We start from the raw sequence: 27,076 nt of genomic DNA on the forward strand, positions 1-27,076 counted from the left end.
TTTAAAATGTTTGGAGAACATTTTAATAGATTTTGTTTTGTATTTTATAGTTTAAGTATCTATTAGGATATTTAATATAATATGTATTATTAATATTTTTATTTTCTCCATGTTTTTTTTAACTTGTATTTTTTATATAGAATAGGAAGGCGAACGAGCATATGGGCCACCTGATGGTAAGTGGTCACCAATGCCCCAAGACATTGGCATTGTAAGAAATGTCAACCATCGCTTACATAGCCAATGCGCCACCAACCTTGGGAACTAAGATTTGATGTCCCTTGTGCCTGTAATTACACTGGCTCACTCACCCTTCAAACCGGAACTCAACAATATCAAGTATTGCTGTTTTGCGGTAGAATATCTGATGAGTGGGTGGTACCTACCCAGACGAGCTTGCACAAAGCCCTCACACCAGTAAGTAGCATTGTGAGTGTATACGAAACAGCCTTAGGTTTAGGATAGAACCTGCGACATTCACGTAAGGCAGCCTACATACGTGTCATGTAGGACATAAATATTGTGTATTTATTTAATTATTAAAATTATTTTATTATTAAATAATTAACAACGACTTTATGCAGTTTTGGTGCAAATATTGTTCATTTGAATGTAATTTTAATGTTATTAATTAATTTTAATAACATTAAACGGAAATTGTGGGTTCAAACCCAAGCAAGCAACAAGGAATTCTCATGATCTCGTGCTCGGTGGTGAAGGAAAACATCGTGAGGAGACTTACATGTGTCAAAATCTTTCATATGAGTTCCATCAAACCACATTGGAGCAGCGTGGTGGAGCAAGCTTCAAGCCTTCTTTATAAATGGAGAGGAGAGGAAAGAGATTAACTCGCAGTGGGGGCGTTTACAAGGCTGTTACTTTTTTTTAATTTAATTTGGTGAATTTTATATACATAAATATAAAATGTCTTACCTTACATATCCGTTGTCTATTTATTTAGAATTGCGAATAGATAGATCTGTAACAAGAAAAAATAAATTACATAAGTTTCGTTATTTTTAGTATTTTTATTAGTTTGTATTATAATATAGTTTGTAAAAGATGCTACTAAAAGTCTTATTGTGTGTTAATACCATATTAATTAAGGTTTTGTCAAATCGTTTGAGCTTAGAATGGAACAGATAAAGTTATTAATTTGTCGTCTCTTTTAATTTATAGTTTATAGATATTTATTCCTTAAAATGCAATACAGTCAGTTACACGAGAAATTACTTGTAAAATATACATTATGTTTTTTTTCATTCGTGGCAAAACTATGACCACTATCAGGAAGTGTCACAAAGTGATATGCAACATTGATGATATTTATAGCATTTAAACAATACAAGTAAAATAAAATATCATCGGAAGTTTTACACATAAAAAGTCTTATAGAATATTGCATTTTTGTTATTATATTATTTATAGTGCACAAGTGTGTGCGCAAACACAGGTGCATTATCTATTCCCTAACTCTCATAATCCGATGGGACGGCAATCCGACACGACCGGAAAGAGTTCGGGCGCAGGACCAGCGTTTATTTATTATATTAGTGTGATTTATTGACTGATTACGAACTTTTTTTTTTTAATTTATTATTTCTTGGCCAACGATTTATTCCCTTTGATGGAATATATCTACTACGTTACTTTAATATCTTACTACTATGTTGATGTTGTATATAAACTAATAACGTGAATATCATTATAATTACTCATCGCGTATCGAGTGTTATATACACAAATATACCGACGATTTTTCATTAATTTAAGTAACATTCTACTGTGAATAAATATTTCTGATAATATATTTCTTTTTGACAGAAAAGTCGGTATTACAGATTGATTAACAAATTAAAATTACAAAAAAAAATACTTTCGTTTCCCTACAAATTAATTGTACATTTTTACGCTTCGTATTTTCTACGCACATTTTAGGGCAACATGATGAATAGGCCGAGGAGCGCTGCGTCACTCTTTTATATTGCAAGTGTTATTTTGGCGCTAATGAGGTAGTTTAATGGTAACCCTTCAGCTCGGGGGTGATGCTGAAAAGACGGGTGCTTTGTCTTGTCGTGTATCTCACTCGGCTAGGCTTAAGTGCCGCCTCATTGTTAACTTTAGTCTTTGCTTGACTTAATATTTAATGTTACCTAGACGAGGCTGAATGTATATTACAGAGCTAATATATTTTCTCTTACAGAAAGTCGCATTTCTCGCCGCAAGTCTAGAAATACTTTCTGCGTCCACATTTTAGCTGTCTTTGTAGAGTAGATTTAATAACAGTTCATAAATGACCAACTACTGCTAAACAGTCTGTTAATATATCATATAAATATACTGTTCGTAGGCGTCTCTCTTTCTAGCTCTTTTTTTCTCTTCTGTTTTTTTTTATATAGATCAGCGTTCGGGCTAATGCGCCCTCTGGTGGTAAATGATCACCACCACTCTAACATCAGCACGTAAGAAATATTAACCATCCATTACGGCACCAATAACCTTGGCGACTAAGATTTTATCTCCCTTGTGTCTGTAATTACTACTGGTCCACTTAACCTTCCAAACGGAACTCAACAATACTAATTATTGCTGTTTGACGTTAGCATATCAGGTAAGTGGGTGGTGGGTGAAACCTACCAAGAGCACCAGGTAAACTAGCTAGCTTTAGAAATCATGTTTTACCATTTCTATACCATATCTTTAAATTAAGCAATTAACAAATATCAAACACCAATAACCACCACTTCGTTCATAATTTGAATCTTTAGCCATTTTGTTTTTAAGTAATATACTTTTATATAATTAATATAATATTAATTCAATAGTATTTAAATATATTTCAGTATACAAAATTCTTACAACTAATTAAAATACTTTTAAACAGTTTTAATTAACATTTATACAAGCTGAGTTAAGTAATTCTGTTTTACGGGATGTTTCATTTCTATGTGCGTTCGTCGTATCGCATCGTTACGTATGTCGGCGACCTTAGCGAGGGTCGTTTGAAAATATGAAGTCACTGTGAAAATTATGTTGGGCAAAAACACTGCAGTTAATTACATTCCACGTGCTAAGTATAATGTACCTTAAAACTTGGTGATAAGGGATATTTTAAAGTATTTCCCAGTAAGAGGAACGGCGCATATGAGTAGACTGCAACACTTGTACCCCCCCTTTAGTATCTGGCGTTGGTACAATGTGTTATCTCATATTTAATCGGGGTTGGAATTAATTACTGACAGATTTTAACATACTATATTTTTTTTTAAATAAAACTAGAATATTTTTTCATTTATTATTTATTTAGTATAGTTTTTCTCAAGGAATCAGTACTTCATAAACTTGTGCCCAATTTTCGTTCTTATGTAATGAATCTATTATATATATTCATTATATATTTGGATCTTATTTATTTCCATAAGAAATAAGCAAAATAATTTATATAATCGTAAGTCAGCGTCTCATATTTGCACTTACTAAAAATATGGTACCATTTCGGTACATCTGACAAGAGTTAAACTTTTGCGTCACGAGCCTTTCAACTACACCGATATATATACAAAATCGTTTCAAATTTTGCTCCAAACGTATTAAAACATTTGATAAATTAATTATCGATAGCTAGTTTTCGCTCGCGACTTCGCCCGCGTGTTAGGGGAGGAGGACAAGTGTTTAGAGGTATAAAAAATACCTTTGGGTTGAATCTTGCTTCGTAGCAAATATCATTAAAATCGGTTCGGTGGTTTGGCCATGAAAGCATAATAGACAGACAATATTATTTCCGCGTTTTAATATTAATATAAATAATATCCTCGTCATAATATGCTTTTCGAAAAATTAATTATACTGAACTGAAAGTCCGATTTTATTATATATTCTTAAATGTACGATTTTATTACATATTCTTAAATCTTCTTAAAAAAAAGCCGAGTTGGAAAAAAGCCGAGATGGCCCAGTGGTAAGAACGCGTGAATCTGAACCGATGATCGTGGGTTCAAACCCGGGCAAGTACCACTGAATTTTCATGTGCTTAATTTGTGATTATAATTCATCTCGTGCTTTACGGTGAAGGAAAACATCGTGAGGAAACCTGCATGTGTCTAATTTCACTGAAATTCTGCCACATATGTATTCTACCAACCGGCATTGGAGCAGCGTGGTGGAATAAGCTCCAAACCTTCTCCTCAAAAAAAGAAGAGAGGAGGCCTTTAGCCCAGCAGTGGGACATTCACAGGCTGTTACGGTAAATGTACGCCTAAATGTTTTCTACGCATTTGTAATATATTACTTGTCATGGGATCTAAATTAATAAAAATCTAAATTAATATGAGATTTTAAGTAGAATACTTCATCCCCATAATATTTTCGTTTCAATGTATTTTTTTATATTAATTAATACTTTCATAGCATTCAGGAGTCGAAAAACGTTGACCCAAATGAAACTGGGTCTTGTGTAACGAGGAAAGTAACTTTGTGTATGAAAAACAGACAAGTATACGTCCTCTGGTATAAAATCATGTTATACGGATTTTTTTTCACTCGGCCGTGACCAGTTAAATTGGGTGTATATTTTTTAATTTGTGTATACGCAATAAGTTGCTGTTTCTTTTTTTTATTTTATTTTTAATATGTAATCGTATCGTAATTTAATATTACGTTGTTTGAATATGGAATGTTGATTCATAAATTATAGAGACAAACGCGTATATCCCTTAATCTTAGATTCCTTTGACTATATAAGGATGGCTAATACAGTGCCGGGGGATTTAGGGGATGACATTCGGGACTAAAGTCCGGGAAAAAGACACACTAATTCTGACGAATACACACATTTAATGTATATTGTTTAATACGTTATACATTATCATACATACATACATACATACATTGAAACAGCCGAATAAAATAAATTGTTCAATTAATTTGAAAATTATTAGGGATCTCTTTTCCATTGTTGCTCTAGGGCCTGCTGGCCTCTAAATCCGGCTCTGGGCTTATACTTACTAAGCCAGTGTTTAAAGGTTAAGGTAATCACATACCATATCGTGAACACTATACCTGTATCAGTTCTTGCTATAAATAAAAAGTGCAGACTAATTGATTTCAAGTCTTATAGATGATACCTTCAATAATATTCGGGACAAAATGGCTCCATAAACAATATTTCGCATGTTAAAACCAAAGAAAACATTGCTTCCATTCATTTGTAACATATACGGAAATATGAATTGCTACAAAGCACAGTTTCACGGACAAAAGAAAAACTAATATATCGACCGAAAATTGAATTCACGTCCACAACCGAGCCTAATGAGATCCAGTGACTTTTAATTCAGCTAACTTCATCACCCGAAATGGGTAACAATGCGACAGCTCTCAAACAACAAAGTAGCGAAACTACGAAATTTAGTTAGGTACTTGAAGGTAAAACCCTTTGCATTAGGGGCACCGCACATTCTTGCAGAGTATTAAGTTTTGTTTTACACGCAAAGGGCCTCGGTTATGCAACTTTGTTAAGAGTTAGGGAGTCGATGATGACCCATTATTGTTGGACCTTCAAGCCCTTCGGACTTTCTTTGATGTATTGGATATGTTAAGTTTGTATGTATGAAAGTGTAATTATTAATAAACATCAAATCTTTGTGAATTTAATATTATAATGTGTTTTTTATGACATTTAAAATAAATTTTAACAACTAATTAGTTATTTAATTTGAAAGAAAGATAAAGAGCTTCATTAATTTGTTTTGTTTTACCCAATTTCTTTCTTGGATATAATAAGTAAGATTATAATTATTAAATTTTAATTGAAACATTGATTAAAAATATTTTTATAAGAACCTAAGCACGCCTCATCAAAGCTATTATTATTCATACTACGATTTTACTGTATAAGATATACAGTTAAATCATATCAAATCATATTATACGTATAAATCACTATAATATTTATTTTTTCTACTCATTTTTTTTTAATGTAAGGCATTTTACAATTATATGGATTTTTTTATTTATTAATATTATAATTGTTCGTCTTTCATTCAAGCGTGGATATATCTATCTAACGATTACAATTATCTCATGTTCGGCGAAATAATTCTATCAAATATAGTAGATTAAGCTTTCAAACATAAAATGTTCCATTATTATGGGACAATGGTGATTGCTTTGATGATCAAGTGGCTTTTATCTCTGGTCGGGCAAAACGTTGAGTTAAATTTAGGAAGTTGATAGTGTATAAAAAAGTAAGGAAAAGCTTTTGGTCCTGCGTCTGATTCCGGATTGCCATTCTCTCGGGTTATGGGAATAAAGATTGGAGAGTTCGTGTACTTGCACATTACACACTATTGTACATTACAATAACTCTTTACTTTTGTACTTTTGGCTCTTGTTGGTATAGTCAAAATCAAATCAAATTATTTTTTATTCAAATAGACTTTTACAAGTACTTATGAATCGTCAAGCGCTTCCACCGGTTCCGATTGTGCCTAGATAAAAACCCGTTGATTACGACGTCCTCTGTTCAAGCTCCAGGTCGGGTCGATTTTCCCGTCGAAGATTCTCAGTAGCAGCCCGGAGTCTGGAAGTTGGATGTGTGTACTCTCCCACGCTTGAAAAGCACGTAGCCAAAGCTGGACCGAGCAAGAGATGATTTACAAACTCTATTAGGTACATAATAATTTAGCGTTGCCCGGATTTGAACTCAAAATCTGCTTTTATGATTCTGGCATTCTAACCATTCAATCCTTTTTTTAATTGAATCAAACACAATATATTTATAAACATTTCAGCATTGATCAACATTTATTATTAGACAATATTTGATCAACAGAATTCAATTAATTAAAACATGAACAAAACCAGTTCACAATAACGGCTACACGGTCTCAATTCAATTGAAAATTGTTCCAACGTTAGCTACAATTACTAGTTATATAATATCCACGGAGTTGGGCTTATTCTTGTTTAGAATATTTGTGTTTATTGTGTTCGCTTTCAACGAATTCTTTCTTTCATTCAATTCTGATAGAATGAATTCATTGCAGCTTAAAAATGAAACTTAGTTAAACCAACACAACTAATTATGAAAAGTACAGAAATTATTATTTATGGAAAAATAAATTAAATAAACGATAACATATTGGTGTGGAGAAACCAAAAAGGTTTTATATTTATACTCATGTGGTTGGACGCAATGCAAGGATGCAAATTCGAATCGTATCAGATTTCGAACCGTAGCCGAGATGGCTCAGTGGTTAGAATTCATGCATTTTAACAGATGATTCGTGGATTCAAATCCAGGCATTATTTGTGTTTATAACTCATCTCGTGCTCTGCGGTGAAGGAAAATATCATAAAGAAACTTAAGTGAACTGAAAATGTCTGAGATGTGTATCCACCAACCCGCATTGGAGCAGCGTGGTGAAATAAGCTCCATAACTTCTCCTCAAAGAGAGGCCTTAATCCGTACCGTAACCGTAACAGCCTGTGAATGTCCCACTGCTGGGCTAAAGGCCTCCTCTCCTCTTTTTGAGGAGAAGGTTTGGAGCTTATTCCACCACGCTGCTCCAATGCGGGTTGGTAGAATTCACATGTGGCAGAACTTCAGTGAAATTAGACACATGCAGGTTTCCTCACGATGTTTTCCTTCACCGTAAAGCACGAGATGAATTATAATCACAAATTAAGCACATGAAAATTCAGTGGTGCTTGCCCGGGTTTGAACCCACGATCATCGGTTAAGATTCACGCGTTCTTACCACAGGGCCATCTCGGCTTATGGGCCTTAACCCAGCAGTGGGAAATTTACTTGTTAAAAATTTACTTGATGCAATGGGATACAGTTTTGAATCGAATCAAAGGTAACTAAAAGTTCCTTCATATTAAATCAATAATAGTTATTTATGTATTTCAATATGTAGTTTTTTGTAATTTATTTTATACTCTTATGAAGCATATATTTTGTTATGTATAATGTTTTATCATTGTTTATAGATATTATGATAATTTGGAGTATAATTTGCATGATTCCATAATCTCACCTTCTGTGTTGCCAGATATGAAATTACCAGCATAATGTTTTCATTATACTCGTATGAATTAAAAAATATGTTAAGCCCGTTAATAGTATACTTATACGAAAAACTCTTATAAAAGCAAGTAAAAGAGTTTTTAATTCATGCAAAAACCAAGATATTGTATAAAAAGTATGGGAAAATCTTCATTTCCATCGATTACTTGGTTTAAAATTATATTGACAGGTTTTTAGTCATAAATACTAACAGCTGCAGTTATATAAAAGACGGACTCAGGTAGTGACGAAAATCCTTTATTTGAACGTACATACTACCTATTTGATTTATGGGTATAAAATATTGAAATGACTAGATAGAGGTAGTCTTAAACAAAAAACAGTCAGTTATTTTAAAATAACAGACACTTGATTTATTTGTATAGATAAGCCTGAAATAGTGGACGAAAAAAAACGAACGTGAACTTTATAACTTTTGTTAGACTCAACCGATTTTGATGAAATAAAGACTAAACGGTACCTTGAAATACGTCTGATAATAATTAATTTTATTTGCATTTGTATTTTTAGCTGTTTTGAAGATTACTACGGACAAACAGACAAAGACAAAAGTATAAAAAAAATTGTGCGGTCTGGGAGCCCTCGTCATGAATGAAGTTGTTTGCGATACTTTTTCAACTCAAAACATTAAAATGTAGATTTTTTTATGTTATATCATCATATCATCATCGTTAGAAAAAATAGTAATTCATTCAAATTTAAATATAAAATAGGAATTATAAGTTATATATATATATATATATACAGTAGAATCTCTATAACTCGAACATCAAGGGAGACGCCAAAAAATTCGAGTTATAGAATTTTCGACTTATAGAGGATTTTGACTTAGGCGGATCAACTTATAGAGGTTAAGATTTATTTTTACTAATTTTGAGTTAGAGTTATCGTTGAATATACTTATAATACTTCAAAAACATAATACATTTCCCATGACTTCCTTTTCTCATATTTTGAGTATATTTTTTTAATTTGAATATATGCTTTTATCATCTTTTAATTGATTTCACTTTTGTTCACACATCAACCGTATAAAATAGAAAGAGACAGTAATAAAGATAAAAAGAGAGGAAAAGTTAGAGAGTAAGCATAACGCTATTTCCTTATGCGACCATTTCTGCCATTTTACTCTAACGTAAGCCGCGTAAAAAGAACTTCGTTCAAAAAACGGTTGGTTAGGTTTTGTTAATTCGCAAATAGCCATATCAACTTAAAAGAGACGTTTATTTTGATATCAAAGACGCTTCAATTTTATTTATTTGTTTATGTATGATTGTAAAATACCTGCAAACTATTAAGGGCGATACGGTAATAAATTGAATTTTATTGGCATAAACACGGCCGCGCATTTGAGCTGTCAATACATACATGCACGGCACACGTGCTGCTGGCGGGTTTTTACTTTAATTGCAAGACTTGTCTGTCATCTTGACAGCATAGCACAGATAATACACGAGTTTAAAAATACTACTTCATTCGCCTTTAATATGGAGATTTTATGTAAGCATAGATTTATTTCTGTTAATAATTGTATGTACTTAATAATAAATGTATACTTATTTCTATTTGTGTTGATATCTTTTTTATTTTAAATCGAAAAAACATATAAGAAGAATATACTAGCTACCAAGAATACGCTAGACACCTGGCTTCGCACAGGTTGAATAACAGTCAACAAAAAACGTTTATATCGTAATATTATACATATAACTATTGGTTTACATGACGCACGCCAGTATTTTTTTTTGTTTATAGAATAGGACGGCGGACGAGCATATAGGCCACCTGATGGTAAGTGGATGGACATTGGGATTGTAGGAAATGTTAACCATCGCTTACATCATCAATGCGCCACCAACCTTGGGAACTAAGATGTTATGTCCCTTGTGCCTGTAATTACAGACTCACTTACCCTTCAAACCGGAACACAACAATACAAAGAACTGCTGTTTGGCGGTAGAATATCTGATAAGTGGGTGGTACCTACCCAGACGAGCTTGCACAAAGCTCTACCACCAGTATGCTCCCAGTCGATTGATTTTTTCACACATCTTCAACAATCATCGTCATATTTCAACCAATTTACACAAATATTATTGAATTATGCATCTAAACCATAAATCATTCCGTTCATTGGTGAAAACCGTACGAAAATCCGTTCGGCATTTTTTGAGTTAATCACGTTCAGATATACAAACGGATGCGGCCGGGCACTTTGTTTTATAATATGTAGTGATTATATTACCTAATTATAAATACAATATTACTTTTAATAACTTACTAAAATAAAATGAAACCAGATGATTAATATTCGTTCAAATTCTCAATAGCTGTTATTGATCTTTTTTAAGATCTTACGCGATAATAAGTTTTACGAACGTCATTTCCATTTTTGTCCCTCTCTTGCACCTGTATTATAAGATTGAATTAAATGTACAATCAATAAAAAGATAAAACATGCAATGTACTCTTGTACCGTGCGGTGGAGATGCCACAAATCATTCTTCGTTTTATCTTGATCTCCGCTCGGTGACAACTATAAATTGCGGGTCTAAGTGACGAGCTTATAAAACCGAAAATAAGATGATCCTAACTAATATTATAAATGCGAAAGTATTACTTTTTTTTGTTTCTTACGCTTTTACGTCTTATTTATTTACTTATTATGAAATTTTGTATACGTTTTTATTTGGGAGGGTAACCTTTTTTTTAACGCTGGAGAAACGCGTTACGCTTTCCCCCACGGGAAGAGTGGGGGGGAGGTATGTGGGGCTCGCCGGTGTCCAAGGCGCAGAGTGCGCCCCGAACATCGGAATACCCACTAAAAAACCAGCGGTACCCTTTCCGTCTTATCGAGGAGCGCCACGGGATCGCTTTCCCTTGCTACCGTGACGCTCTGACAAGGGAGGGTAACCTAACCTAACACTTGCCCCACCCACTTACACGCGGACGGAAAAGAGTTATTCATAAACGAAACGTTATTTAAATAATAATAAACTTTGTAAAAGTCAAATGCTAGTTCTAACCACTGAGCCATGTCGGCTCCTTAATATTGATGCTTCACGAATTTGCATCTTTGCATTGCGTCCAACCACATTAGTTTAATAATATATATAACCTTTTTGGTTCATCCAAGTGGCAACATTCTGAATTTCGGCTCTTTATGAAATATATTATCGCTAAAATGCAATGTTTTATAATATATCTGTATTCCGACTTGAGTTGTTACTGACGTAAGTGAAAAGCGTTATTGCAAATATTAAGATAATTGTTATAGTACATTTTATTTATGAGTATAATTAGTGAGGTGATATTGGTATACAATGTTAATTCATTATGAACGAAAAGTAAGATATCTTTTGTAATCGTTGACGCTTATCACTTCGGACAATGAAACCGGTTCCTTCTCAGCTCAGACGGAGCGTCGTACACACATCCACCTGGTGTCTGATTCATGGAGATTTTCACTAAATTATGCCAGACTCGTTAAACGGGTTTTTGTACTTGCAACGAAGTAAGTGTTTAAAATGAATGCCATTCATGCGTACGGGCATGTAATGGAACTCGTTCGTGTCATTATATGCCAACGTTTCAATTTTGTCGAGTTTTGGTAGTCTTGTATATATGATGTTAATGTATTAATATCGATTTACTTGGTGGTAGGGCTTTGCAGGCCTGCCTGGGTACCACCAAATCACCACTTATTCTACCGCCAAATAGGAATAATTAGGATTGTTGTGTTCCGATCGGAAGAGTGTCGATATAACATTTTATTTGTTGTTGTACTTATTAATTTGTTTATGTATTTGTTATTAGTGTATTTATTAATTTGAGTTACACACACATATATAAATATTTTGTATATAACATCTATCTATAACATGAGTATACACGTGATTAAGCATATATATCGGTACACAAATAAAATACTAAAATCGAGTAATCGAAGCGCATCCTGAATTGAGAGCAATCGATGTCAGATATTTTTCATTCGGGTGAATTCAGCGAAATCGTCTCCGTAACCGACATTTTCTCTTAAGAAGAAATTTCGAAGTTATAAAAAAGTGAAATTCTTTAAGTACCGTCAACAAAATAAATATCAGCAAGATGATAATAGTATATACACTTTAACAATATTTGATTAACTAAAAAAAAAAAACTTGCAAGCGTCGTCTTATATATTTATAAATTTATATGATGATTGGCGAGAGTTCGATGTAAAATGATTACAATTAAAACCGATTTGCACGATAATGCTATCAAATCGAATTGATACCTGATTCATCAGATAAATCTGCTTAGCGGGACATCGAATCAATCACGTTAATGAGAGGCTGGGCATATCAAAACATCAAATTGAACCTTTGTGACCACTGCCTGTTTAAACTGTTCCAGCTACGTCACAGTGCACTTGGTAGTACGGCTTGTGCAAACCCGTCTACGGTACCAACCACTCACCATTTATTCTATCGCCAAACTGCATTACTTAGTACTGTTGTGTTTCGGTTTTAAATGTGAGTGAGTGTAACGAGCACAAGGGTCATAACATCATAGTTCGCAAGGTTGGAGGCGCATTGGCAAAGTAAGCAATGGGTAATATTTCTTATAGTACCAATGTTTATGGGCGATGGCACCCATTAACCTATGATGGTGAAGATACACGCATTCTAACCACTAATCCGTCTTGGTTTACTGTTCCGCTTTTGGGGCTTATATCGATCGAATAAATGCATCTTTTTTATAACGCTATATTCTCAAAGCGTTACAATTAAAAATGATGAGGCTGCTTTTGATCTATGATCGTTATCCAACTTAATCTGCAACAAACATTCGTAATCGACACATCATAGCATTTCCTGTAATACCTAATACTTCTTACTAGTATATTTGATTTGTGTAGATTTGATATCACAAATCAGTATTATTATAACCATAGACAAATAAGGATTATTTATAAGGATTTTTTAGGACATAACTAATATTGATTTTTTTTTAATTTCATGAAGTTCAATTCAAAAAAAAATTCAAAAATTTTTAAACTCGTTAGACATATTGGTACTATATACATCTTGGATAAACATACATATTTATTTATCGTTTACATATGTTCTATAAAATAAATATAAGAATACCCAACTATATACCGAATTAATTTTTCCCAAGTGTTAATATTAAAATAATAATAAAAATGTTCGCTGTAATTTCATTGTTTTCGGTTCATATGTTTTGAGACACGGGGGTATGGATACAACTCACTTGGAAACTTCGTATTCCTACGGAGGATTTAGTGTCAGAAAAACCAAATTGCTTTTTATTGAGCTTAGACTAAATTCGAATCTACATGCTTAAGATATCCACTCTCCACTAAATATTATATAAATTAAAATAACAACATTCTTTATAATATTTTTTTGAGGAGAAGGTTTAGCGCTTATTCCACTACGCTGCTCCAGTGCGGGTTGGTGGAATACACATGTGGTAGAATTTCATTGAAATTAGACACATGCAGGTTTCCTCACGATGTTTTCCGTCACCGTAAAGCGCGAGATGAATTATAATCACAAACCTTCTCCTCAAAAAAAAAAGGGAGAGGAGACCTTTTAGCCCAGCAGTGGGACATTCACTGTAACTTTTACTACTTATAATATTTTTTTTATCTGATATCTCTCACGTAAAATAAAAATAAAAAATCCGTATAACTCGAAAATTAAGAAAGAAAACTAAGCTCTGTATCGTTTTAAAACTTTTACCTGCCCAGAAATATCTGAACGGATTTTAAAATTTATGTTTTTGATGTTACATTTAAGTATTCTCTGTAGTCTAAAGCGAAGCGGAGCAAGAATGTCACAAATACGAAACACAATATTACATTTGCATATAACAAGAACATACGAAAACATAGAGAACAATGTGTCCTCTTACCTGTTGATACAACGTTAGTTTGATTTCAATATCTATACATAGCTTATATATATAGTAGTAACAGCCTGTTAATGTCCCACTGCTGGGCTAAGGACTCCTCTCCCTTTTGAGGAGAAGGTTGTGGAGTTTATTCCACCACGCTGCTCCAATGCGGGTTGGTAGAATACATATGTGGCAGAATTTCAATGAAATTAGACACATGCAGGTTTCCTCACGATGTTTTCCTTCACCGTTAAGCACGAGATGAATTATAATCACAAATTAAGCATATGAAAATTCAGTGGTGCTTGCCCGGGTTTGAACCCACGATCATCGGATAAGATTCACCACTGGGCCATCTCGGCTTATCACTACCCGAAATAAATTATAATTACATATCTATTACTTTTATATACATAACGAATATCGAACCTATAAACTGAATCGCTGGAGAGGAGAAGGTTGGGAGACGTATTCATGACGCTGCTAAAATGCAGATTGCTGGAGACACATATGGCAAAATTTCATGCGATAAATTCAGGTGCAGGTTTCATTACAATGATTTTCGTTAATAACGAAATAAATAATTAAACACAAATTAAAATCATTGATGCTCGCTAGAGTTTGTTCGCGATCATCGGTTATAATTCAAGTGTTCTAACCAATGAGCCGTCGGCTCTATTACAATTAAGAAGCCTTAAGTTTATTTAATATATTAATTCGACTACAGCGTCATTTTTGATTTCCAGATTTTGTGATTTTTGATACAGACGCAATTGCCGGTTTTGCTACAGTCAATCTTAAAGAGCACGCACTCAAACGAATATAACTCGTTCGCAAGTTACACGATTACTAGCAACAAAAGATATACTGTAAATAAGTTCTGTACATGATATACACTATGAAAGGATAAATAATAGGGACATTATTATTACAGATGCCGATAACACATGTTTCGATTTTGTCATCCGTTCAGGCAACTTGTACATGTTGAACCAGATTGCAACCATTCACTATGACGACATTTTATTAAATCATCTAGAGGTCGACTATGCATACATCGTAGACCGATAAAAAACGATGTTTATGTTTTGTTTTTTACTGGCAATAAAAGTAGTAGTAATTTTAAAATTGGAATGTGTTTTTAACCGACTTAAAAAATTATAATATATATGAATATCTCAAAAAGTCGGTATGTGTGTTTTATGTATAACTTTATTGTTTATGAACGACATTTTATTCGATATATACGAAAATATTCAGACAAATTTGAAGTCGGTTTGTATTGTTTGTTGTAATAATATATTTCATTTTAATTTCATTTCATTTTAATTAAACTATACATGATAAATTCAATAAAATCATATACAATCGGTCATGCGCTATGTAATACGGGGTTTCTTATTGACATCATTATGAATTGACAATAAAGTAAGTACGGGACAGTCGTATAAGTTTTTGAAGTATCCTTCTTAGAACGTATACAGTTTTGAATGCAGTGCCCATCACTTGAGGAATGTATTTGTGAGAGTCCTGCTACAACTTAAAATCGGATTCAATGTTATTTTATTCGAGATTGACATAAAGTTTCTAAGGTAAGAAAAACAAAACACTAAAATTTTATATAATCCTTATTAATATTATAAAAGTAAAGTGAGTTTGTTTTTCTGTTTGTTACAGTTTCATCTTAACTCCTAAGCTGATTATAATGAAATTTTGCATACACATTGTCAGGGGTACAGAAAGACCAAAGGGTAGTCAGTTAAACCCCTCCCCTCCGACTTGCGGGCGGAGCCGCAGGCGAAAACTGCTCCTATAATTAGTTATTTGTATACTTGATGCACTGATTTGGTTGTTCGCCTATATTCGTTTGAGTATTATTTTATGTATAGTATATTAAATTAATGTAACCAAAACAATCGGCTGTTACGCTTACGATACACACGAGAAGTGATGGGGTAACCGAGATATAGGCGAGAAGTAAAATAAATATTTATTATAATCTTATTACAGCTGGAATTAATGTTATATATTTTATAATATATGATCCTTTATATCTAAAAGCAAATACAAAATATTATTATTCTCTCATAAGATACTTCTTGAATCATAACGTCTGTACATTGTATTGTAGTATTGAATTAAATGTAAAGCTTCCACCAGTTTAGAATGTAGATTCTACAGAGAAGCACCGGCAATAAACTCAGTACTTACTTTTTTCCACCATTCCAATTATAGAATTATATCAATCAAGAACAATTAAATTTAAATCTTGTCTGAAAGTCAAGAAATACCATATGTAAGCTTTTTTAACATTTACATAATCATATGTTGAGTAATATGCCTGATGATTTTTGACATGACATTTATGTTTATAAATGACTGTTAGCTGAGATAAAAATAGCTGTGCAAATACAGACATCACTATAAACATCCAACAACATCTCTCGGCATCAAATAAACATAACTACATTCAAAAATGCATCGAAAACAAACAATCTAAGCATACAAGCGCAACTTACAAACACAACAATGATAGAATACAAGCCACGTAACGACGCTCCATCAAAAATGTTCCGGTAGACAATCGAAGTGGTCTCCGGGGAGCCTCACTTTTTACAATATCACGGGAAAGTTCCCAGGAGCTGCCAGAAATCTCCGTGAAGAATGTTATAGCGGAGGACGAGCGGGAGAAATATTCGGGAACGAATCGACCTCTGCCGAATGTCGGAATGCACGAATCATCCATTTAAAATATAAATGGAATTTCTTTCGTGTATTTTAGTATTGTTTCTTTATTTAATTTTTTTTTTTTTGTAACGAACATTTTTTTTTTTAATAATTTTAAGTAATTGAAGTAAATTATAACGTTTATTGCTTAGTAAACTAAATTGAAATTAATGTTTTAAGTGATGGTTGTGGTTATATATATAACCTTTTTAATCTGTATGTCACGCCTGATTAAGTAAACGTAAAAATAAGCGTTTTTACATTATTATTATAAAATAATTGTATAGTAAGAGTAAAGACGCATATACATACTTGTATTTATAATAAAAGTCTAAAATAACCTCATGATTTCATCATTCAAATTGCAGGATGACTTATATACTTTTAATATTGTAATTGCTTAATCTTAAATTACTCCAAATTAATAAAGAATGATTTTTTAATACACAATAAAAATGTCTTGTGTTGATCAAAAATAAAAATAATAATGGCTTTTTTTCACTTGAACTTTTATTTAACATAATAATTTCACTTAAAGCTTTCATATAACGAAACTTATAGCGAATCCAGTAAAGGGCACAGGTCGCGGTATAACTAATAAAAAGGTTGAGTAGGTGTCGCTGGGAACAATAATTATAGCTTAACGTCTCACTCGTCGGTAAGCGGATTATGACGCTGCTTGTCTGCAACAAGGGTGACTATCATTTAAACTATTTTCACTTCAATTAACGTATCAATGAATAAGAAAAATTATTTAAATTCATTAAAAAATATAAAACAGGGGCAGGTACATGTATGATGTCAAAGAGTAGATAATTTTCGGTTTTTTTCTGTTACCGGAACTCTTTCTTTTCATTATAAAACAATGTAACAATTTATTAAACGGATTCAAACTAATCTCCTTACAGGTGTCAAATGTAGTCACCCTACTGGCAGGTGTTGCGGGGAAGCAAATCCGTCATAAATAAATCAGATTTGACACTTTCAAACAGCGACGTAAAACAATTTGGGGGATGAATTTGATAAAAATTTTAACCATCACCTCGCTGGCAGCGTTTACCAAGCTGTATTTAGGTGCCGTTAACTTGAATTGTTACGTCATATGCTCGGAATTTGATCATTTTTATTAAATAGATTATCGTTTATAAATCGTTTTATTTCATAGCTTTGAAACCATCTGTGATCCTGTTATGAGACTAACTTACAATGGAATAGTTTAACGCTAGTTATACAGTTTTAAAGATATAGTTTAATTTACAGTTACTTGTAAATATAATTGAGCTATATACATTCGCAGAAAAAAATAAGATATTTCGTGAACGCAAACAAATCGACGTTTTGTGATACACGAAGAATATTAAAACACTTCTCAGAGCAATTACTTCACAGATGCGTACCTAAAAAAGTTCGTGGCACAAATACGTGACTCGTGTTTATATTATTTTGCAACGATTCAATCATACATATAAAAGAATGTAAAAGCCTTCAACGTGATAAATTCTAGAGTAATTTAAATTTAAAGAGGCTGTTAGGAAAAAAAAACCACACGATATCTGGTGAGCAATTCCATTTCTTTAACGATCTGCAAAGGTAGATGAAACGGCCAATACTTGAACAAAAGGCGGAGAGAACGTTTTTTTGAGTGACCTATAAAATGGAATTGGGTTAACAGTGTGTTTTTGTAGCAGCTTACGACTATGTTATATGAAAGTTTTTGCCCACCGAAATAGACCATTGTTGATAAGTTATGGGCATTAAGCAGCAGTGACGACGTAACAAGAGCAAGGGTGCTTTATAGAGGTTGAGGTCTCAATAGATCGTAACGTCAGGGTCAGGAAATCCGCGGCTTGATGGAGTCCTACTGAGATAACTCGTAAAGTTTACTGATTTAGTGATAGTGTCAATAACTCTATCCAAATTCGTACTCGCAATGATGGCAAAGAAAAACTTGATAGTGGAAGCGAAAGAGGGTGATTTGCGACACACTCAGGGGTATAACGGTTTGCAGTTTTGTAACTTTGTTCACGAGGTAACTTTTGAAAAATCTGATTCAGCTGGAGCTATTTAATCCAGGTCTTATGTGAAGGTAAAACTCGAGAGAGAAAGTGATCCGAATTTCGTGAAAGTCATTCACAACATTGGTAGCTTTTTACTTAACATTTTTTTAAAACATTCTAAATTTGCTCATGGAATATTATTTTCCCATAAATCAACCCTTTCTCGGGTCGCTAAGACCCTATCACTGGGACTACACGAGCAAACCAATCCCAAGTGATTAATTGATTAGGCAGAGGTTCGTTTGCAAGTAATTTTCATGATTTATTGGATAACTTTAAGTTGAGTCCACTAGATACATATCTCTGGCGAAAGTCACGCAAGCAGTTTTCCCTCAAACATTTTTTTTAAATATAACCTATAATGGAGTATGTAATTAAGCTGTAAAAGGAGCTACTAAAGTGAATTAATTAACTGGGTCAAAGGGTGTGAGTGACGACGACGAAGTAAATGGAGCGTAGAAGAAATTTGATAAAACGCGTTTTGAAAGGAAAAGTATGAAAGCTAAAATAAAATACATTACATACTTTGCTAATCATAATATATGTGTTTACATTTTATTCGATATATAAATAAATACATATGTTAAATTTTAATATCAAGAAGGTTCTATAACTTTGTTCATATTACTCCATACGATCAATCCACAGATTTTATCTCATCACGAATTGAGATAAAATCAAAGCGAAATTGTGACTTCAAACGGCAATCGGCATCAATAGCCAATGTCAATAACATCGTTTACAAAGGCACTGAAATTCGGTGAATCAATTTCAAAACCTTTAATTGGCCCTTTCCAGTGAAGGCTTTTTGATGTGCCTCTCTGGCGATTTAAGAAAATAGAAGGAAAGGTACGACAAAGAATTTAATTGATTCGAGAGAAGAATGTCTTTTCAAGACGGTGTCTCGTGCCTTTCTATATCCCTATTATTGGAATAGTTTTAGAGTCAAGAAACGATTTTCTTTAATATAAGATATTTTATATTCTACATTCTTTTTTCAAAATTATGAAGGATCTAATATTTTCGTTTGTTTATGAAATTATAATAAATTAATAACGAATCGTTATGTACTTTTTCAAATTGAATTTTTATTAGAATTTTCTATAGATATAGCGTTATATCAAGGTCTCATAGATACGGAGATATGTTTACATTATTTTAATTAGTTATTATTATTATTTTGTAAGTACTTTATATCACTCTAAATCTGACGTTCTGAACCTTAAAACCCAGTATTTGCAGAGAATTTGTCGAGCCCTATTCACACCAATGTTTAACGAGTGAAGAGAGTGAAGGTAGATGCAAAAACGTGTTCCTTTTTTACTGTACTTCACATAATTTTCGCAATAACGTGTAGTTACAATTGTCTAGCATTTTTTGTTGATTTGTTAATATATTAAATGTTAATTTATTTTCATACAATTATTATCGAACTGTATATTTCATTAGTATGGTAAAGATGACAAAGATCAAAGAAAATCTTCGCGCAAACACTTGTCATAAATATGATTTTTGTTCTTAAAATTTAGCACAAGACAATCTCTGAAGATGTTAATATTATCTGTGTTTAAAATGACATCGTAAGTGTTAAACGTAATTGTCTATTGAGATATTCGCTTGTTTAATTTAACAATTTACGAATATATTTTAAGCATTACTCGGTGATCCTGATCTAGCTTTGAAAGATACTTCACTGTGGTAAGGAATTTCGTTTTTTTTTAGGTAAGATTCGCCTGTTCTTTTCTATGCCCCTGACAACGTGTATGCAAAATTTCATAATTATCGGTTGAGTATTTGATAAGTGAAAGCGTAACAACGCAACTAAATTAGTAAGTATTACAAAACCATATCAATCTATATCTATTCAAGTAGCCTCTAAATGATTGTCATGTGCAATAATGTTCTAAAAGGCGATACCGTAATAAAATATATACGGAATAAGGAAATATTTTATAGTTAGAGGGAGCTGAACTCACAGAGCGGACATTGTCATTAAATTACGATGAGTGATACAAACGACATTTTAACTCGACCCAATGTTGCGCTTTTCCGCTTTAGTTGGATAACTATAATACAAACAGTTCACGAAACAATGCTATTGTGAATTTGTATGAGTATTTCCAAATATTTTTATGTCTGTACATTAATATATAATATTTGAATGGATTTAATTTGTGTGTGAATGTAACCCGTGCTGACCACCACTAAATTTATATATATATTTTGATTGAAAAATTAAACGTGATGTGATCATGAAGGTGTCTGTGCCGTCACACCTTATATGTGTTAACAAATACTATTCTTTTTTCAAATAAAACAAAACATACACTGAGTATATTTATTTCATGTAAATCACATTATAACATTATACATGAATACAGTGTATATTATAATAGTACAACAATCGTACCTTTAATTGATTTCCCTACCAATGCACAAACGAACTGAGAGACAAATCTATTAACAGAGCCCTTTTAACTCCTTAACCCTACTTAAATTTATGATTTATTTGACTATCCGTCTTGTTGATTTTCTTACATTTTAATAAAAATTGTCAAATCAAAACCATATTTATGTACAATATACCTTTCTTAAAATTATATAGCTCACATATGCATTTTAATAAAATTGAATACTGCGATGTTATATAATATGAATCCATATTTAAATTTAGTATCTAATTGGGTATAGAACAAAGCAATACCTATACAAACTAGCTCTATTTGATATACCTAATTAGGTTGTACTTTGTTGTAGGCAATATATAACTAATATCACGCAACAATTATTAAGTAATTTTTCTTATAAGTTGCGTTCGCAAGCAGCGATAACAATCATTGAGCAGTAAGAAATTATTCACCTTAAATATTAACAATACATCATTAAAAAATTAAATATAATATATATGTTTCTTTTCAATAATAACAAAATAACAAATGTTAAATTAATTAATTAAGGTTAACGAGCCAAAGCCTGTATTCTGTACGTTACCTACTCGAAGTGCCTTTGATGAAGTTTATGATGTGAATTAAATACATTATTAAATAATTTAACGTGTTAAAAGTCTTTCAAAATTATAAATAATCGCAATAATATCAAGAAACATATTAAATACTAAAAGTTGACTTTACAATATGAACAAATCAGCTTTATTATTAGAAAATCATAGTCAACTCATTGTCATCTTTTTTTATAGTTATAGGTTGTGTTTAAGTGGTCATCAACGCCCATAGACATTGGCATTGTAAGAAATGTTAATCATCGCTTACATCGCCAATGCGCCACCAACCTTGGGAACTAAGATGTTATGTCCCTTCTGCCTGTAATTACACTGGCTCACTCACCCTTCAAACCGGGACACAACAATAACATGTACTACAGTTTTGCGGTAGAATATCAGATGAGTGGATACCCACCCAGAAGTGCTTGCACAAAGTCCCACCAGAGAGAATCTAATAGGCGATATCGACATATTTTTTAATAACAAAATACATTTTGTTAAAATTTCTAAAGACCTCATTGAATCGATCTCATAGCGCATATGTACAATATTTGTTTTGGTTTTATAATTTCTTATTTAATAATATTATTATTATTTTGTTATTTTTTTACGATATAATTAGTTTTGTTGTATTGTCGATAAGATTTGATTTTAAATTTTTATAAATGTTAGTTTGATTTATATCATTTTTTGCTTTTACGGTAAATATTGTTTACAATTTTAAAGACGTATCACTGTGTAAGAATATATGTTTTAGTTATTAATTTAAAGTGTTCAGTGATCCATCAGTGACCATCGACTTATGTTGTAACAATTTAAATAAATAAATAAGTAGCACTAATAGCGTTAAGGTATATAAAATGTAATTATTACTCGTAAACAAATCAAGACATTACATCATTTAATATCGCTCGATTGTATTGCACATATTGTTATTATTTAATGTAATGTTGCTTACCAGAAATGGCTTGTGGGAAGTAAACCCTATTGAAATTAATATAAGTTTTATTATTGTTTTTAGGTGTATGCCGTAGTGATGTGTCGGTTTAAGCTGAAAATGATGTCATCCGTTTAAAACTTCAAGTGCGGCGAGGGGACACGTTTAAAGCATCCGTAATCAAATTTCACTCGAGTCTTTAAGGGTTGAAACCGGCAACTTTGAGCCTCCCTAATAAATTATATTGCCGACAAAACTGCTCCCGAGTGCGACACAGTTCGTTGGCTCATCTAATTGGTCCAAATTTGAGACGACCCGGCTTTATAATTGGTCGGATTCGGGCTGTATGCGCTGCGAAATTAGTACAAATTCGAACATGAGCAGATTAGAAGTGTCACGAAACCGCGACACTAACACATCCTCTGTCAAACATACGTTATAAATTTGGACTCGTATACCTAATGAAGATCCGTGAAGACGCAAAACAAATTTGTAAGTAAGTTTTAGGGTTTTGACAAACTTTGCGAGGCGCGCCGCTCGAATACAGTACATTCTTGCTTAATTAACGCGCCTACGAAGTCTGCTATCTGTGTAACTAACGAACACATGTTCAAAATTATTTTCGTGGAGAGGTTTCAATATTCTAATGTGTAAAATTTATTTAAATGTTAAATAACTTTATTTTTCTAATATTGTTTGAACATTACGAGTAATTTTAATATCCTGTACATTGTTGAGGAGTAATACACAGAGAATTATTTTTTGGCATGATTGAAGTTCATCGGCAATCTTTGGGAGATTATCCCAAATCCTCTCATAGGCCTGAAACTTAGATAAAATTAATGATCCGTTTTAGGGCAAGCTTTATCAATCGGTATTCAATTCACACCGTTCTTCTGATTGAATTTTGAGTCACACGCGTTTACGTAAGCCGACGTGGAGTAAACTGAACGCGTTCAGTATTATTTCCACGTACCTACCTTTGTAAATTTTAATTACATATATCTGTGTACGTAATAAAACGTGAACATGCACGTTCGGATAGAACTAAGTTCCACAATCTCAGTTTGCTGGCTAAAACAAATTTCTTAACAAAGTGAATTTCTCTAAGATTCCCAATTAAATGTGCGACAGTAACGTCGAAGTTCTCGAAGCGCGACAAGTTCCGAATCTTGAAAAGAATTCCTCTCTAATTAGTATAAGTTTATGCATTCGGAGGTAGATTCACAGGCGGCGCCATGTAACACGCCAACTTTTAATTACTGCCACATCTCACCGTCAATCTGGAATGTTTTGGGCTCTTTTTATCAAGCTTTCGATAAATCTTCCACGCCATTATTCTCCGATTAACGGCGACCAGCTGCTTTGTAGGGAGTAATGTTTTTGCTTAGCGAATTTCCAACCGCGCGATTAATTTATTGCGAGTTCGCTCAGTTATGTTCAATCTAGGCTGTGGATCGTGAAACTTCTCAAAACAGACGATCTCTAATATGCAACAAAATTAAGATGTTTTCTTTTATATATTGTCACAAGGTATTTTTAACTAATATATAAAACTATACAACGTTTTCTAAATTCAAATTTAACTTTATGAAATATGCATATCCTGTTTACCACGATGACACGAGATAAGTCTTAAGAGTGAAATATTTAGGGCAGTACGCGGTTAAGGATTCCCGTCAGAATATTTCAAGAGGACGTCTCTCTCATCATCTTGTACGGAACTCATTTCATGCAAATCGCGATATCCCCGCCTCCGCGGTACTATCGAGCTCAGACGTTAGTTGGCCTGTCGTTCGCCCTCTTAGAAGGCAATTTAGAGAAATTGTGATAATAAACGGCCAGATCCCTCGACAGTCTTGGCAAGAGTTAGTCCTATCTCTGACTAAATGACCGTAGATTCGAGATGTCTTTTAAAATAATAAGCAATTAAATTTCGAATTCGTATCGTTTAGTCGTCCATGTTGAAAATTATATTGATATTAAATTCTATTTCGAACTGTAAGTATTACTTACTGTACGTTTATTGCACGGAGTGAGAAAAAGTAATTTTAGTTTTTCCAAACACATGATGATATGAATTTGAGAACAAAAAAAAATAAAAATAAAACGAATATTGGCAATAAGCCGATAAATGTTAACATGCACTGTGTGATTAGTTTTTCAACCAAATTCCTTTCTATTTAGACAGCCAATATAATCATTGTCATGCAAATCTAAACCCACACAAGTTCGCCACGACCTTCGTGGCATTACCGCTTCCTAAAGATCAATATTATTCTTTGCGTACAAATAGAACATCTTAGCTTTGTTAGTTTAGTTGAATCAGACATATGAATCATTGAGCCTATCGTATTGAATATAATCTCGCGAATCATTGCCGTCAGGAATCACCAGTCATGGGTTATAAGTGAAAATATTTGCACCGCTCTTGTTGTTTGTATTCGTTTTCTTAATAAAATTCATTCCTTTTCATTGATTCACCGACTATTTACTTATACGTTCTATAAATTGATTTTCGTGTGATTAATATTAATTATTTGATCGTGAATTGCAACAAGTCCGTTTTGTAATATTTTTGTATTCTATAATATCCTGTTTTCTACTTTTACAGAAACTATTTGACGTTTTTAAGTGAAACTGTTCTATACAACAAAATCGAATTTTAACCAATTAATTAACGGAAGAGAAATGCATACATAAATCCTCCAAATGAATACTGTCCATTACGTTTGACTAAGGTAAAACTTATTTAATTTTAAATTTGATACCAAAAAAGTAAAAAACAAAAAAAATAGATATTCCTTATTTATATCTATGTAGATAACAGACGATAAAAATATAATTTCTACTCAATATATTTTTAAGTTCTTATAAATTTGTCGAGTACTCGACTTTTTTTAAAAGTTTTTACTGTAAAATGACAGCCTGTAAACGTCCCAATGTCAGTGGAATAGTTTTGTATTATAAATAAAGATCAAAATCAAATTCTGATTGTAGTGCATAATATAGCAGAGCTATTAGCGAATTGCGCGGAATATGTAAACGTAAGGTATGTCTATCTCTACTTTGACGAGCCATTTGGCGTGGTTGGTAGGTACCTGCCTTTCACGCCCAAGGTTGTGGGTTCGATTCCCACCCAGGGCAGACATTTGTGTGCATGAACATGTCTATTTGTCTTGATTCTGGGTGTAAATATCTATATAAGTATGTATTTACAAAAGAAAAGTAGTCTATGTAGTATATCAGTTGTCTGATTTCCATGACACAAGCTCTGCTTAATTTGGGATCAGATGGCCCAGGAGGATGGAAAGTCCCAGGATATTATTATTATTACTTCTGTCATTGGAATACACTATTATAAAATATTATTTAATTAGAAATTATGCTTAAAAATGAAATCAACATCGATTTTTTTTTATTATTTCAAATTGAATATCTACCTACTGTTTTTGTTTAACAGTGTGCAAAACCAATTTGATTATTCAATTGCTACTTTCACGATCACTCATCAATGTCAAATATTTTTTTCGGGACGTGTTTGTGGGTTACTCATAAAATTTTGAAAGCATTTATTTATATTTGCTTTGATGATGGTAAATATATTTTAGAACTTTTTTTTCGACGATTGGTATGAATTTCATTTTTAAACGAACAATTATTATGTATGATTCAACTCTGTAATTACTTAACAAATATTTTAAATATTTTAACTTTTTTTTATTAATAAAAACTCAGTACACTAAAGTAACACCTATTTCCGTAAAAAAACCTTTCACTTAAATTTTACATACAAACATACGCTTAATTTTTAATAAGAAGAAAAGTTAGTTATTTCGACATTAAAATGCTGTTTTAATCAATTTATGTAACAATGATCGGCCGGTTCTTCCTGCGATTGCAATGTGTATATCGTTCATGTATACAGTTACGGCTTTTAAGGATCGGAAAGGTCAGATGGCAATCGCGCTGTTTCGTAGGTGAGAATAATAGAAAAAAAGGTCGAAAACTATATAGTTTTAGCCGGAAAGCCAAAACTGAGTACCGTTTCAGATGTTTGACCGAGATTAAATATAAACTTGCGCTGTTTGCACTCGCTAACTGTGAGGTCCCTGGGGTGACAACTTCGTAGACGACAATTTGTCAGTTTCCCGCTGCCGGCGATCGAGTTTCGACTATTTTTGTTATAAAAGAGCACCGTTATTGCGACTTTTGCAGGACATTTTGCGGTTCGCCCGCGGCTCTCTGTTACTGACATTTTTTACTATTTAGTTATATTATATTTAAACGAAAAAAGAAAACATCGCAAATAGCTCATTGTTGATCTTGAAGATTCGCAATCTATGTTTTGTACAATA

The 27,076-nt window shown here is 32.7% G+C and overlaps 1 protein-coding gene across 1 annotated transcript in view; it reads right to left on the reverse strand.

Annotated features, from left to right (window-relative positions):
- LOC126781265 (leucine-rich repeat-containing G-protein coupled receptor 5) overlaps positions 1 to 27,076 on the reverse strand; it is a 263,720-nt gene that overhangs the window by 141,649 nt on the left and 94,995 nt on the right. Inside the window, exon 3 of the mRNA XM_050506159.1 lies at positions 934 to 979. The gene's annotated coding sequence lies outside the window, so the exon portion shown is untranslated. The remainder of the gene's footprint in view (positions 1 to 933; positions 980 to 27,076) is intronic.

The sequence above is a fragment of the Nymphalis io genome, chromosome 3 (genome assembly GCF_905147045.1).
Source record: "Nymphalis io chromosome 3, ilAglIoxx1.1, whole genome shotgun sequence".
Classification (NCBI taxonomy): Eukaryota; Metazoa; Arthropoda; class Insecta; order Lepidoptera; family Nymphalidae; genus Nymphalis; species Nymphalis io.